This window comes from Vipera ursinii (genome assembly GCF_947247035.1).
Source record: "Vipera ursinii genome assembly, chromosome: 7".
Lineage (NCBI taxonomy): Eukaryota > Metazoa > Chordata > Lepidosauria > Squamata > Viperidae > Vipera > Vipera ursinii.
This window is the reverse complement of record NC_139521.1, coordinates 13,737,982-13,755,196: the sequence shown is the minus strand read 5'-3', so window position 1 is coordinate 13,755,196 and position 17,215 is coordinate 13,737,982.

Below are 17,215 nucleotides of genomic sequence, written 5' to 3'. Positions count from 1 at the left end.
AATATCAAAGGTTCAAGTATTTGAATACATGAGTGACTGAACTAATTAGCAAAAACCTGGATCAAAGTAATAAACTGAGTACATTATTTGCTCAGATAATAAAAGTAAAAAGATGCTAACAGAACACATCCTAGTTTACACACTATGAAATAGTACCTAATGTGTTCATAATACCATTCTTTCTTTTTATACTTGCACATCTTTGCATCCTGAAATTAATTCTAGTATATTACAAACAGAAATGAAATCTTCTAAAACTGTCATAAGTATGTCCCAGACTGAAAGTAAGGCATAACAAAAGAGAGTCAATCCACCCAAACTGCAGAACCAATTAATAAATAATATGGCTGTTTTGATGTAAGATTATGAATGTGAGATGAATATTTATTGTCTTTTATGAAAATGCTCAATTGGAGCAATCTATACAAATAAAAGATTGTACAACTGCAGAGCATCATGCTTCTCTTTCCTTATATAGAATGCACTCGTTTGGTTGCAGATTATTTATAAAGACAGAATTTAAAATGACGGAAGAGGCTGCTAGTTGCCACATATTGCCATCAGCTTACAGATGGTACTTTTAAAAACTGTGAAATACTAATTTGTTTTCAGTTTTAATGGATGATCAAGAACTTGGAAGAAAGGCGACAGAAGTGCAATTTTCAGAAATCACATAAATGAGGATCTGAGTTTACATTAAAGTACAGTTTACACCACAATTTCAAATATCACCAATTGAGAATAACACTCATATCATAAATGGCACACATTGACAAGCAAGCTATGTTGTGTGAACAAAATTATACAATTATGTTGAGGGCTCCCTGGCTGCAACTACTTGGTTGTGATGATTTCACAGTTTTTATGGTTCCTGGGGCAACCAGTTCCCCCAACACAGCTTAGCTTCATGCTGGCTAATTGCAGGGGCTTTTTCTTACCACACAATGAATCCCCCACAGAAGCTCATTCTAATGTACTATTTGGAACTCACAATATAATTTTGTGATCTGATCTCATCAACATACTTTTTTTAAAAAAGAAAACTCGTTTTCAAAAAAAAGAAAAAAGAAAAATAGAAATAATTTTGATTGGGTGATGCTCACTGAATATTTTCAAGGAACATAGCAATTTCTGTAATATTTTTATATATGATATCAAGAGGCAGCTTTAAAGGACTACTGTTTTTGTTTGGGTATTATTTAGGAATAATTCTTGAATCCTACTGACACTTCATTCACTTTAATAAGATAATTTTTTCTACATCTCAGTATATAAATGGGGAATAATCAGTATTATATAAATTAGCTTAGGGTTGCATCTGAACTGTGATCAAGTATAGGCTTCTTGCTGTGCATCCTATGAAACCATGCTGTTCTTGATGGCTTGTTTAAAGTGAATTCATGTCTCCTGATATAATTTCATATAATATCTGATGAGCCACAATTATTTATCTTGTTTTTTGACAGATCTGACATCTCATTGCTTCTCTTTCCCCATATACTGTACCTATTAAATAGTGGAAATAATGAATATGAGTTCCAGGCAATGTACATTGAAAGGAATGGAGCTCTTTTAATGAAGTGTAATGAAGTCAACAGAAAATAAATGGTTCATGAATAAAGCTCTAAAGCTTACTGATTCACAATAATGCACTGTAAAATAACCAATAACTATTTATAGCATTATTGAGAGATCACAAGTAAATTGAATGCCGCTTGCATTCCTATTTCTATCAATTACAACAAATTTATCCTGTTATATTAAAATCAATATTAATCAATAATAATAAATATTTTTAAGAACTTTTTTTATTAGTTTTTTAAAAAAATTTACAATACATATCCCCAACCCCCCCCAAAACCACCCCCCTTCCGGCATCAACTTCCCTTCGCCCTGTGCATTCCCACAGAGAGGGCCTCCTCAGGGTGCCACCGATCAGAGAATGTTGATTGGTGGCCCCCAGGGGGAGATCCTTCTCTGTGGGCGCTCCGGAGCTATGGAATCAGCTTCCGGTTGAGCTCCGGATGGCGCCCGATCTTCGCTCCTTTCGCCGCGATCTCAAAACATACTTGTTCGAACAAGCCGGCCTGGCCTGATGGGGGATTGGTGGGGTTTTTTCATTGTCACTTTATTGGGGTTTTAATATGTATTGAGTGTTTTTTAGTGGGCATGTATTTAATCATTTTTTAACTTTTGTAATTCTGTATTTTTATTCTTGCCCTGTTCACCGCCCTGAGTCCTTCGGGAGAAGGGTGGTATAGAAATATTATTAAATTAAATTAAATTAAATTAAATTCCCCCCCACTTCCCAGAGCTGAATACAGGGTTATAGATATAATAATCATATTCTAACTAAAATTATCCATTATAAAATTAACCAAATTCATAATGTGCTTTAACTCCCCTTTAATATTTATGAAGAACTTTTGACTCTATCTCATCTTATAGTGTGTAGAATAATTATGTAAGTATTATCAGTATTATAATAATAATAATCAATATAAAAAACCGTGGTGGCACAGTGGTTAGAATGCAGTACTGCCTGCTACTTCTGCTGACTGCCAGCTGCCAGCAGTTTGACATTTCAATCACCATAACAAGGTTGACTCAGCCTTCTAGTCTTCCATGGTCAGTAAAATGAGGACCCAGATTATTGGGGGCAATATGCTGACTCTGTAAACCACTTAGAGAGGGCTGTATATAAATCTAAGTGCTAAGTGTTATTGCTATTATTATTTATACATAATTGGTAATTTGAGTCTAGACTAGTCTTCAACAAGAAATTTACTGGTAGAAATCTTGTAATAGAATATGATTTTTCATCTGTTCAGGTATGGATATGGTATATAGTGCGAGCTTAATCAGGAAATATGTTGTAAAAACTAGATTTTGAAGATAATGTTCTGCTGCCTTTTCCAGATTAAGTTTAACCAGACAAGAGTAATATATTACCATGCTTGCTTTAATTAATTTTGTCAATAGAATTTATTTAATCAGCATAGAAAATGATTAGTTACACCCTGTATTTTAATTTAAGCACATTAATCATGATAGTAATCCAATAGGAACCCAGCTTGTTAACATAAAGGCTTAAACAGTCTTCCCCAGGTTGCCATACTTCAAATATATTGTGGTTTACCACTGCCAGAGTTCCCAACTATTAGGCTCATTGAAAATAAATTGTGGGAATGCTTCTCTTTTAAAAAAATAGTTTTAAAATATATTTTTAATTTTATTTCCAAATTTAAAATACAAGAGTCATCTATATGTATAATGAATGTTACATGGATGAAGAAGGTAAATTGTGCAATGAAACAATGAACTGAAGTAGCTCTCTATTTTTTGATGGGGGGGAAAGAGAATATGAAATGAAATATAACCATAAAGATAAAAGAAGGGCAACTGCTTTCAAAGCTAGGCATTTATTGCCTTCTATATTAATTGAGGGATGCGGTGGCTCAATGGATGCTGAGCTTGTCGATCAGAAGGTCGGCAGTTTGGTGGGTCGAATCCCGAGTGCTGCGTAGCAGAGTGAGCACCTGTTACTCGTCCCAGCTTCCGCCAACCTAGCAGTTCGAAAGCACGTAAAAATGCAAGTAGAAAAATAGGGAGCACTATGGTGGGAAGGTAACAGCGTTCCGTGCGCCTTTGGCGTCTAGTCATGCTGGCCACATGACCACGGAGATGTCCTTGGAAAAGCGCTGGCTCTTCGGCTTTGAAACAGAGATGAGCACCGGCTCCTAGAGTTGTAAATGACTAGCACGCATGTGCGGGGGAACCTTTACTTTTACCTTTTATATTAATTGAAAATATAAAATAATGTTGTTTTTACTTTGGCCTTTCCCAAGTCTCTTCTCCTTATAACTTACTGCATTTCTTTGATTTCTCCAAGCTTGGCAAGTATTCATTAGAAGAGAATGTGTCAATTTTATAAATGGTTCATGATTCATTAGCTGGCATACAAATATGTTTCCTCTAAAGAAACCCCAAAAGCTCAATATGTCAACAATTGGCATAACCTAAAAAGGGAAAGTGTTAAAAGTCCTGAAGGTTGCCTTGAACATTTATAAATATATGCATTCTTAATGTAATTAAAATAAAGTATAAAAACAATCCCAAGAAATTAAGACAATTGAAATTTCTGCCATATTATAAATCAAGAGGGAGGGGAAGATGGAAAGCCACTAACTTGGATAGTTTTAAAATACATTGGATAAATTTATGGACAGCAATGGCAAAGACTATTGGTTCAATGTTACTTCTAGGGTTTGAATACCTGCATTTTATAGGGTGACAATAGCTAGATAGAATATGTTTCTATTTCTCACTGGAATGTTAGTAATGGAAAAAAAACTTCTCTGTAGTTGTTTTATCATTTTGGACCTTCTTTTGTTAATATAATGTGTTTTGTCCCTCTTTGTACCCTGCTTTGAGTCACTTTGCCATTTGATGGTCTTAGAATTTGAAATCAGAATGCCCTCAATTCTGTGGATGTGAAGATTTAATAATAGAGGTAATCCTTGGCTTATGACAGTTTGTTTACCAATGATTCAAATTTATGATGGCCTTGGAAAAAAAATGACCTGTACTCACAATTATGGTTGTTGTACCACCTACAAAGTCACATGATCGCTATTTTGAGCATATGACAATTGATTGGCATTTAAGACTGGTTATGACATCCTACAGCAGGGGCGTCAAACTCAATTTCATTGAGGGCCGCATCAGCATTGCAGTTGCCCCCATGGGGCTGGTGGGTATGGCCTGGGTGGGCGTGGCCTACTGGGTGGGCATGGCTAGAGTGCGTATGGCCTACTGGGTGGGCGTGGCCAGCTCTACATCGTTCGCATCAAGGGTGCCTATGGGGGCCTGGGCAGGAGTGGGACAGATCTGAGGGTCTCTGGCAGAGGAAGGGTCTCTGGGCCAGGCCCAAGGCAGTGGGGGCCGTTCCCTCACTGTTTCCAGGATGGCTTCGTGGGCCACATGAAACCACTTCGCGGGCCGGATCCAGCCCCTGGGCCTTGTGTTTGACATGTCTGTCCTACAGTCATGGGATCACAGCTTGCAACCTTTTTTTTGCCTATCTCTAAACTCCCATTGGGGAAGCTGGATCCACTTCATGGCTGCTGGATTCACTTCATGACCATGGTGATTTGCTTAATCACCACTATAAAATTGAAAAATCTGTTCTGACTGGATTTACGGACCTCAACAATTTACAGCAGGAATTCCACTCCCAGTTGCTGGTATAAGTCAAGGACTATCTGTAAAGAAAATTTATGCATTCATTCGCCACTAAAACTGAAATTCAGATATAATCAGAATAAAGCTGGAAGGGACCTTGGAAGTCTTGGAAGTCTTCTAGTCCAACCCCCTACTCAGGAGACCCTATACATATACAATCCTGATATGCCATATCTATCATCGTTGCAGGTCTGAGCTAATCTTCTCTGTAATCATATATTTTCCAGATTGATCCCAGCAGGTATCTGTGTGCTTCTTACTAAAGTACTACAAGGGAAGAAAAAAAAAGTGAAAGAAGACATCTGCTGTAATGGATCTCTGATCTGTGCTGTTTGTTAGCATGTGAAGCAATATAATGATGCTTGGATTAACATGTGGACATCACTAAATTCAGTGATGCTCCCAGATAAGTGCATATTGGAATGCAGACTGAAGACCAAACACTTTTCTGAAAAAAAAATATCTAGAGTAAAGTATATAAAAAAGCTCTGGCATATGTGAAATGCTTTCTCCCGAATGGCCAGCACTGCAGATTAGATGTTTGCACATATATAACCACACACACACAAAAAGCACCCTAAAACAAAATACAGCTTCTCATTTCATTTTAGCTTCAGGTTGTAATCTTCAACTTCTTTGAATTAATAAAAAAACATCCCTAATTATGGTGATTATATCATTAGTCATTTTCTATGACTAGAGCAGGGGTTTCAAACTCAATTTCATTGAGGGCCACATCAGCATTGTGGTTGCCCTCGGGGGGCCGGGTGGGTATGGCCAGGGTGGGCGTGGCCTACTGGGTGGGTGCAGCTGGAGTGCGTATGGCCTACTGGGTGGGCATGGCCAGCTCTACATCATGGGCATCAAGGGTGCCTATGGGGGCCTGGGCAGGAGTGGGACAGATCTGGGGGTCTCTGGCAGAAGGAGGGTCTCTGGGCCAGTGCCAAGGCAGCGGGGACCGTTCCCTCACTGTTTCCAGGATGGCTTCGGGGGCCACATGAAACCACTTCGCGGGCCGGATCTGGGCCCCAGGCCTTGTGTTTGACATGTCTGGACTAGAGGCAAGAAACCCAAAGGAGCACAACCCTATAGCATGTAGCAATTTATGGTTTGCACCCTACCTCCTATCACCAGCTAATATTTGCTGTCAATCTAGCTCAGGCATGTCAAACTCGCAACGTCACGTGATGTCACACAACATATCACAACTTTTTCCCCATTGCCGGCAATGGGGTAGGCGCAGTTTTGACGTGATGTATCCAGCCCATGGGCCAGCAGTTTGACATGCCTGATCTAGGTAGTTACATTCAGAATTGGAAGATAGGTTTCTTATCCTTTGTAACAAGCAGTCTTGGGCCTAAGGCAGACATGTCAAACTCACAACGTCACGTGACGTCGCACAACATATTGGGACAGTTTTGCCATTGCTGGCAATGGGGTGGGCACGGCTTCCGGATGACCTGTCTGGCCCACAGGTCGGCAGTTTGATACCCCTAGCCTAATGTCTTCCCTTTTAATTTTCACATTTTGAATATTTTCATAGTTTTCATAATTTTCAACAGATTTTCAACAGAAGGCAGTGCAGAGAGTGGTGAGGATGGCTGAAAAGATCATTGGCAGTTCCCTCCCTTCCATCCAGGACATAGCACAGAAGCATTGTTTGAACAGGGTCTGCAAGATTGTCTGGGACACAACACATCCTCTTCACAACCTGTTTTCCTTGTTACCTTCTGGGAGGAGGCTCCATGGTATCCGAAGCAGAACATCCAGATTTAATCAAAGCTTTGTTCCATACAGTATTAACCTTGTGAACTGTAAAGCTTCCTTTTTCTGCTAAGAATTAAAGATGGACAGTTAATAATATTTATATGTTACTTACATGTAAGGTTATAGGTGTATACATATGTTGTATATAGTATGTTTTAAATGTATTATGTATGTGTACACTTTGATAGGAAGCAACTAAATTTCATTTTTAATGTGTGCCATTGTGCCCACAGGGAAAAAATGACAATAAAGGTTATCTATCTATCTATCTATCTATCTATCTATCTATCTATCTATCTATCTATCTATCTATTTATTATTTTTGAAGTTTTAAGAAATTCTATTAAATATTTAAATTTGAATGGATCATTTTTCACTCTCAGAAGATTGTGGAAGCAGGATCAAATAATTATATGAATGGACATATGGGCATTTGTCAAAAATAAAGACGTCCATCCATCCATCTGTTGAGTCATTGGATGGAATTGATTTTGGATGGAATTGACCAAACAAGTTGATAATTCCTGAATGCTTGCTTTAATTAACTTCTTTTTTCATTCCATTAACTTTGTATTCCAGCCTGGGAAGTTTGTTTATTTGCTTGATTTTACAATGTGTTCTGTGTTTTTAATTTGCTATTCCCAAAATCACCCAATAAACCTTTGTAGCTAAAGAACAGAATATCTTTTTCTTCTTGAGCAGAATGTGCAAGACTTTATAACATTAAACTAAATCTGAACAATGGCATATAATATATATAACATACAAGAGATAATCTAACAAGGTAGAATGGATTACGAGGCAAAACTGAAATAATAAAAATAACCTCACGAGCAGATTTACTCACATTTATTTAAACTTATATATCAAAATTATACTCATATTTATCACTACTTGGTTTGCATGTTGTGAAAGCATGAATTATGCTTTCCAATCTTCAGGATTGTTCCAATGTCACACAAATACTCTAGTTGAAGTAGCCGAAGGACCACTCGGGACGACAGGCTATTTCAACAACAGGTTTATTAAGAGCAAGACAAACATAGAATAACTTGTCCGGCTTTTATAGCCGGCAGCTGGTAGCGAGGACCAATCAGCGGTGTTCATTTTGGCGCCCTGTCAGGCAGGGACCAATCCGCGTCGTCTTTTGTTGACAGCTCCGGCTTCCGCGTGTCTTGGTGTTTTGACAGCCGCGAGCTGTCAGCGGTCGCGCCTGCGCTGTACGGTGGGTGCTTTGACAGCTCAGGCTTCTCCGTAGTCCGGCGTTTGACAGCCGCGAGCTGTCAGTGGTGGCGCCTGCGTGGTGCGAGGAACTTTGACAGCTGTCAAAGTTCCCGCGTGTATTTCTGTCAGGCGGTTTTACTTATATATACTAGGCGATGCCTTCTTATTTGTACTGTTAACATATATATACATTGAATAAAGGAATGTTTACATATATAATACACCCCTTACCCCTCCCCTGGTTCGTTTCTTCTTTCTTGGATGTTTGAACCTGCCCACTGATAGTCTTTTAGGTAGGTGGGTGGTCTTCGATTCCTGGTTGAGCGGCGAAGGGGTGGTGGGTGTTCTGGTTCTGGTTCTTCGTCTTGGTGTTCAGCTTCCTGGTTTGGGATAGGCCGCATTTCCGGTGGGGGTTGTAAGTCGGCACTGGTTGGTTGCTCAGAAGTGTGTGGTGGTTGTCTGGGTCTGAGCTGGTCAATATGGCGGCGTATGTTGCCCTGTGCTTGCGTCGCTACAAGGTATGAGATAGGCCCTGTTTGTTTTATTACTGTCCCTTGGACCCACTTGTTTTTATCTGTGTATGAACGTGCCCATATTAATTGACCCGGGTTGAGTTTGCGGCCGGGGTGGGGGTGTTGTTTTTCTTCTGGGGCTGTGTCAGGGTGCAGTCTGTCGAGACGTGTTATTAGCCTCCTCCCCCATCTTAATTCTGCTGGTGATTTGCTAGTTGTAGAGCATGGTGTTGTGTGTTGTGATAAGAGGAACTGGCTGAGTCGCCTTTGCCAGTTTCCTTTAACGAATTTTTTCAAGGCTTCTTTTGTGTATCGTACCATAATTTCAGCCATTCCGTTCGACGATGGGTGGAACGGCGCAGACGTGACCAGCCTAATACAATTCCTCGTAGCGAAGATCTGAAATTCACGAGAGGTGAATTGAGGTCCATTGTCAGAAACTATGGTATCAGGTAGGCCGTGTGTTGCGAATATTTTTCGTAAGGCTTGAATAGTGGCTGTGGACGTTGTTTTCCTAAGGGGTGTGACTTCCAGCCATTTGGAATAGCTGTCCACTACAATTAAGAAACTTTGGCCCTGGATAGGTCCTGCAAAATCTATATGTATACGTGACCAAGGGTTCCTAGTAGTCTCCCATTTATGGATTGGTGCCTGGGGTGGTTCATTCCTGGTCTCCTGACAGGTGTAACACCCACCCACATACTGTTCAATTTGTTTATCTATGCCGGGCCACCACACATAACTTCTGGCCATCGCCTTCATTTTTACAATTCCAGGGTGCCCTTCATGTAAAATGTGCAATGTTTGGTCTATGTTTTTCTCTGGTATGATGACCCTATTTCCCCATAGCAGGCAACCTCTGTGTGTTGAAATCTCATTTTTTCTGTTATAATAAGGTTGGAATTGGGGTTGTGGGTTTTGAGTTGGCCACCCAGTTGTGGCCCATTTGAGGACTCTGGCAAGTATTTTATCTTTTGTTGAATTATTGGCTATAATGTTTGCAGTCAGGGGGCATTCTGGAAGTTGGGAGATTGCTAAAATCCCGCTGGCTGGGGCTGGGTCTGAGTCCCTGGTTTGTATGGGCAGTCTGCTGAGGCAGTCAGCATGGCCCAATTCTTTACCTGGTTTATGTATTAGCTGATAAGAATAGGCTGCTAAAAATGTTGACCATCTTAAAATTCTCGGGGAGAGGATTTGTGGAGTAGTTTTATTCCAAGTAAATATGCCTAGCAGGGGTTTGTGATCTGTAAATATAGTAAATGGTCTTCCATACAGATAATCGTGAAATTTTTTGACCCCTGCCACTATCGCTAGGGCTTCCCTGTCAATTTGTGCATAGTTTCTTTCAGCTTTGGTCAGAGTGCGTGAATAGAAAGCTATGGGTCTTTGTGTACCGTCCTTGAATATGTGACTTAATACCGCCCCGATTCCATAGGGAGAGGCATCGCAAGCGATGCATATTGGGGTGTCTTCCCTGAAAAGGGTGATAGTTGAGCTGTGACAGATAAGCTTTTTTAACGATTGGAAACTGTTCTCATGTTCCTTGGTCCAGGACCAAGTTGTACCTTTGTCTAGGAGCCTATGGAGCGGCTCTGCAATAGTGGCTTTGTGGGGAATGAAGGCATGGTAAAAGTTTAACAGCCCCAAAAAGGATTGAAGCTCTTGCTTATTCCTAGGGCTGGGTGCAGTTTGAATAGCCATTAGTTTTTCAGCGGTGGGGTGGATGCCCTGGCTATCAATTTTATACCCTAGGAATTCTGTAGAAGTGACTCCAATAGAGCACTTCTCCCGCTTAAGTTTGAGACCGGCTTCTCTGAGCCGGCTCAGCACAGCTGACAACCTGTCAGCTAAACTAGCTTCGTTTTCCCCGGCGATGAGAACATCGTCGAAATAGGGGCAGACCCCGGGTATTCCCTTCAGGGTCTTTTCCATGATGCCCTGAAAAATACCCGGGGCTGCAGATATGCCGAATTGTAGCCTCTTTACTTTAAAAGCACCGCGGTGGGTGACAATAGTTTGAGCTTCCGCGGTGTCGTCTGTGACAGGCAGCTGTAAATATGCCTGTGTGAGATCAAGCTTGGCGAAAATGGTGCCAGAGCGGATGGAAGCAAATACGTCCCTTACCGCTGGCACCGGGTAAGCATGGGGGCTGAGGGCTAGGTTGACTGTCGCTTTATAGTCCGCGCACAGTCTCACTTCGCCATTAGGTTTGATTGGGGTGACAATAGGGGTCTCCCAGGTTCCCCCTTCTGTTGGCTCCAGTACCCCTAGTCCCACGAGTCGGTCAAGCTCGTTTTCAATTTTTTCTTTAAGGGCGAAAGGTACCCTCCTAGCTCTTATTTTAATTGGTTGAATTGCTGGATTTAGTTGCAGGGAAATGGGGGAACCTGTATATTTCCCTAAAGTGCCATCGAAAACGTCGGCGTACTTTTCGCAAACGGCTTCTAGGCTAGGTGTTTGAATGGTATTAACCCCCGTTAAGGCGATGCCTAGTGGAGTGAACCAGTTTAGCCCTATTAAATTGGTACGGTTCCCTGGCGTAACTAAAACCTCCAGGGGACCCTTGAACCCCTTATACTGCACCAGGACCTTGGCTTTCCCTTCCAACGGAATAGGGGTTTTCTGGAAGTCTGCAAGGTGTACCTGAGTTTGTTTCAGGGGGATTTGTCTTCGGCCTTTCTGACAGATTTCCTGATAGGTTGTCAGCGAAATTAATGAGACTGCTGACCCTGAATCTACCTCCATGTGGCAGGGCACCCCCTGAATTCTGACCCAGATCTTAACCTTGGAGCTTATGCTGTTTACCCTGTCAATTGTCTCTACCAGGGGGCCTGGTGGGGTTTCTCTGCTGGCCTGGGCAGCCGGCCTACCTGGGGGGTTTGCCTCCACCTCATTGATGTTGTCCCGGCCCTTGCTGCGGCACACCGGCTTGATGTGGCCAGTCTTCCCGCAGTTGTGGCATTTCGCGTTCCTAAACGGCAGCTTCCTCGGGCATGGTTGCCCCCGCAGCTGGCACAGGCGGCCCGTTGTTCGTAACGCGGTGGTGGCGGAGGTGGGTTCCTGGATCCGCGGCGGTCCGACGTTTTTCCCCTCCTCGGCTGCCGGTGCTCCATCCTGCGCTGTAGGGCTTCTCCATCGGTGAAGTCTACTGACTCTCCGCTGTCGCTGAAGGTTGCGCTTTCCTGGTAGACGGTCGCGGGGGTCTCTGGGGTCGTGTTCGTCGGCTTCTTCTTGTGGCTGTGTTCATATGCCATGATCTCCCTGGTCAGCTCTGCCAGGTTCATGTCGGGTTTGGACGTCAGTTTCTTCTGTAGCTTCTCGTCCCTCAGACCGATCACCACCTGGTCTCTGATGCGGTCTTCCAGGTCGGGGAAGGAGCAGTTCCGCGCGGCGTGTCTGACCCCGGCAATGAATTCGTTGGCGGGCTCGTCCTGCCGTTGTTTCTTTTGTGTGAATTGCACCCGCCAGTACAGTTCTGAACGCGCTGGCATGTAGTACTTGTTCAGCTGGTCCACCAGGTCAGCGTAGGAGACTTCCGTGATGGGCACTGGGCTGAACAGCCCGACGGCTGCGTCGTACACCGGGGGCCCGCTGATGTACAGCAGAGCGGCGGCCTTTGCTCGGTCGTCAGTGATTTTACTGACGAGGAGAAATCCCTCGACTTGGCCGAGGTGTGATTGCCATCTCTCGGGATGGCGGGTATCAAACTCCCTCACACGGCCGAAGTTTGCCATGTCGTCCGGTCCTGGGTTGCTCCGATGGAAGTTAAAACTTCCGTGACAGCTCTTGCCGGGAACTCTCTTCCTCGGCCGTGACTTCAGCTCCGGAGCGATCCCATCCTCGTCGCCAGTGAAGTAGCCGAAGGACCACTCGGGACGACAGGCTATTTCAACAACAGGTTTATTAAGAGCAAGACAAACATAGAATAACTTGTCCGGCTTTTATAGCCGGCAGCTGGTAGCGAGGACCAATCAGCGGTGTTCATTTTGGCGCCCTGTCAGGCAGGGACCAATCCGCGTCGTCTTTTGTTGACAGCTCCGGCTTCCGCGTGTCTTGGTGTTTTGACAGCCGCGAGCTGTCAGCGGTCGCGCCTGCGCTGTACGGTGGGTGCTTTGACAGCTCAGGCTTCTCCGTAGTCCGGCGTTTGACAGCCGCGAGCTGTCAGTGGTGGCGCCTGCGTGGTGCGAGGAACTTTGACAGCTGTCAAAGTTCCCGCGTGTATTTCTGTCAGGCGGTTTTACTTATATATACTAGGCGATGCCTTCTTATTTGTACTGTTAACATATATATACATTGAATAAAGGAATGTTTACATATATAATACACTAGTTGTACAGCAAAGATCAATTATTTATTAACATTTCACTTTCGTGCAATTTGGCCAGAGCTAACTGCCTTTTTCAAACTAAAGAACATACATACTGAAAAAATAAAGTTTACATTTAGCAAAAGATTGCAAAAATGATACTGTTTGCCCTGTAGTTATCTGCTTCAAACTTGGAATTGTTTTGAGAATTCTTATGTATTCTAAAATTGGTTGTAAAAATTATTGGGGCAAAGGGGAGAAAATATTTATCATGGAATCAAAATGCTGGCAGAATACTGTTACTTTGAACAGAGTTTTAGGAAGTAGGATGGTTCTATAGAATTAACGCTCACAGTAGATATGGTCTCCAATGTAACCTTTGGAAAAAAATGGTATTACAAATTATAAATAAGAAAATGGCAGATGTCAGAAAGTATGTACTGCACAGTTTTTAGTGCTAGAAACCTAATATCCCATATTTAAACAGTTACAAATAAGAATGGGTTTCAGGTTTTATGCTGCCTTTTATTTTTATGATTAATATTACTAATTTAACTCTGGCTATTTTAACTTAGTTTTGAATAAGATATCAGGCCGCTGCCCCCTTTTTCTTGATCTAGAACTCCCCTTATCTCTAGTCATGGGATACTAAAGTTAATTCAAGTTAATCCCAAACATCTGAAACTAATTGGGCATTTTAGCAGAACTTACTAAGGACTGAACGTGGGACTTAAAAATGGATGCAATTTGTTCTGCTCTTCACTGCACACCCACCATGGATATCTTGTAGAATGGAATTCTGGCATATAACTAAAAATTAAAGTAGACAAGTGAATGTATTTAGACAGAAACCACTTAATTTTAATCAGTTTCCATATGAATAGTTTAATAGCATTCTCCCTTAGCATGAAAGGAAAACACATACTGTAGAACAATATCATTCAATGTCCCTCAGTTAGTCATCTGTATAAGAAAATGAATAGGACATAATTCTGTGAATGGATCATTAGCTGATTTCACAAATCATCAATTGAGGTTGCTGAACACTATCCACCATAGACATGCTTTAACCAGAGCCATATTAGGAAGACTGCATTGTTATATAATGATGGTAGCGATGACGATAATATTTTGTGGTGTTTTTTTTTTAAATCAGGCAAACTCAGCATAATTTATAAGTTCGCATAGGCTAAGTTATTTCATTCTATCTCAGTCCTAACGAACCCTACATAAGATTTAGCCAGATTGGATTTAATATATCTCCTTAGTTGCTATGCTACTAGTTTTTTTGTTGCTACGCTATTAGTTTTATTATGGCATAGGAAAGGTTTTTCTGAGATTGCTTCTATCACAACAATTGCAACTAAACAATAGCTGCAGCCATCTAGCAATCTAACTCTTTGTCAAAACTGTTTCTGCATCCTATACTTCCCACATCTTATTTTCTCTTTTCCTTTTTCCCCCTTACCTTTCATCTGACCACACTGAAAATATTTCAATGTGCTGTGCATGGGCCTGTCCTTGAAGATCACCTGGAGGCTTCAATTCATCCACAATGCAGTGACGGGCACAGCTTGGTATGTCCATGTAACATCTCTTCACAAGCTGCACTGAATTCTGGTTTCATCCTGGGTGTGATTCATGATGCTGATTGCTACCAATCTCTATTTGTCTAGGGCTGACTATTTGTTGACCACCTATCTCTTGTGATATCAGCCTGGCTGGCTCAATACAATAGTGTTGGCATGTTCCAGGTCCTTGAAGCGTCATCTATTGGGAACCCAGAACCTGCCCTTTGGAATGAGGTTCCCCTTGACATCCAGGTAGCTCACAACATGATAGCATTTTGGAGTGTTTAAAGACTTTTCTCCCAGATTTTAGGCTAGGCTGATTGGAGCCTTTGTAGGGTTTATATATGTTGCTGTTGGCCATCTTGTTCATTGTTTATTTTATCTAAATTCCATATTGCTGTTTGTTATTATGCTGTGAGCTATTCAGAGGTGACTGGAGTTGGGTGGTATCCAAGTCAAATAAAATAAAATAAATAGGCTAGCTGTAGTGTGAAGATAACGATTCCTTTATTTAGGAATAAATAATAGGGTTCTAAGAAAACCAAGATCATGGCATCCGGGCCTCTCAATTCCTGGAAAATAGATGGGGAAGAAATGGAGGTATTTATTTTCCTGGGCTCCAAGATCACTGCAGGTGGGGACTGTGGCCAAGAAATTAAAAGACGCTTGCTCCTGGGGAGGAAAGCCATGGCAAATCTAGACAGCACACTAAAAAGCAGAGACATCACCCTGTCAACAAAAGTGTGTATAGTCAAGGCTATGGTCTTCCCAGTTGCAATGTATGGCAGTGAAAGCTGGACCATAAAAAAGGCTGAGCGCCAAAGAATTGAGGCCTTTGAACTATGGTGCTGGAGAAGACTCCTGCGAGTCCCTTGGACTGTAAGGTGATCAAACCAGTCAGTCCTAGAGGAGATCAACCCAGACTGTTCTTTAGAAGGCCAGATCCTGAAGCTAAAACTCAAATACTTTGGCCACCTAATGAGAAGGAAGGACTCACTGGAGAAGAGCCTAATGCTGGGAAAGATTGAGGGCAATAGAAGAAGGGGACGACAGAGAATGAGGTGGCTGGATGGAGTCACTGAAGCAGTAGGCGTGAGCTTAAATGGACTCCAGAAGATGGTAGAGGACAGGAAGGCCTGGAGGAACATTGTCCATAGGGTCGTGATGGGTCGGACACGACTTCGCAGCTAACAACAACAACAACAATAGGGTTCTATTATTGCTATGAATAAGTATTTGCAGTTAGTTTTTGTGTGAATCTGCCATTATTAACACTATTATTAGATAATTCACTGACAAGTCAGAACATATAAATTGGCAGCTGATGGAAATCAGAAAAACACGAATTGATTAATATTATTAATATTATCCCTTCTGTTGATTTCTCACTTTTTAAAACAAAATCTATTCTAGTCACTTGTGAATAATTATAATATAACACTATTACTTATTGATCTTGTAGGCAACTTAGCAATTTCTGCTTTTTTTCTTTTCCAGTGCTTTAAGAGGTACAATTACTGATGACAAACATTGCTTTCTATAACAGGAATGGTAAAGTGTTACATGGAGAATCATGCAGAAAACTGCTTGTGTGTCATATGAAGGATACATTAATATTTTATTATTATTTAAATATATTTCAGCTGTGTAGTTCCTTAAATTCTCTGAAATGCTTGAATTACTTATTCTGCATCACTTGTCCTCTGGTACAGAACAATACAGACAGCACCAAAAGCAGAGAACCTTTTTGACCTCAGGGCTACTCTCATTTAATAACGAGAGTACTATTAGAGACCAAATATTTTCAGCCTTTTTAATGCCTTGTGTTGGTTAACAGGTTCATGTTATTCCTTATTTTGGCTAATTAGCATCACAAAACCCAAACATTACAGAATATATGAGTTGGAAGGAAACACATGGGTCAACTAGTCCAGCTCCTAATCAATGAAAGAATTCATTAAACAATTCATCAAACAAGAATTCATTAAACAATAGGTGGCTAGACATCCCCTGTGTGAAAACCTCTAGAAAAAGAGAATCTACCACACTAGACAAGTTGTTCTCATGCAGTTTTAATCTAAGGGATTATCAGCAAATATTTCCTACTATTGTATTCAACCTGGATGTTCTTAAAAATAATAAATCATTAAAAAAGCAACCGGTTGGAACTTGTTCAGCTCTCAGTTTCAGCAAACAGGCCCATACCCTCTTGCATATATCAGGCTTTTGATATTTATATATCTGAAAGCCATATAAAAGCATTCTCATATGTCACTTAATTATCTTATTGTTAGAAGTAGAGTGGCTTTTATGGGGTGGAGGTTAGCAAGCCCACGTTCAAGACCAGAGGGCTAAAATGAGCCTTGGTAGAGCAGTGGCCTAATGCCTCCCTAAGTAACACCAGCTGCCTGCAATTAGTGCAGGTTCGCATCCCACCAGGCTCAAAGTTGACTCAGCCTTCCATCCTTCCGAGGTAGGTAAAATGAGGACCCAGATTGTTGGGGGCAATTAAGCTGACTTTGTAATAATGCCGCTTGGTGTGTGTGTGAAAGCCCTAATAAGCAGGCATATACATAGAATGAAGGCTACTG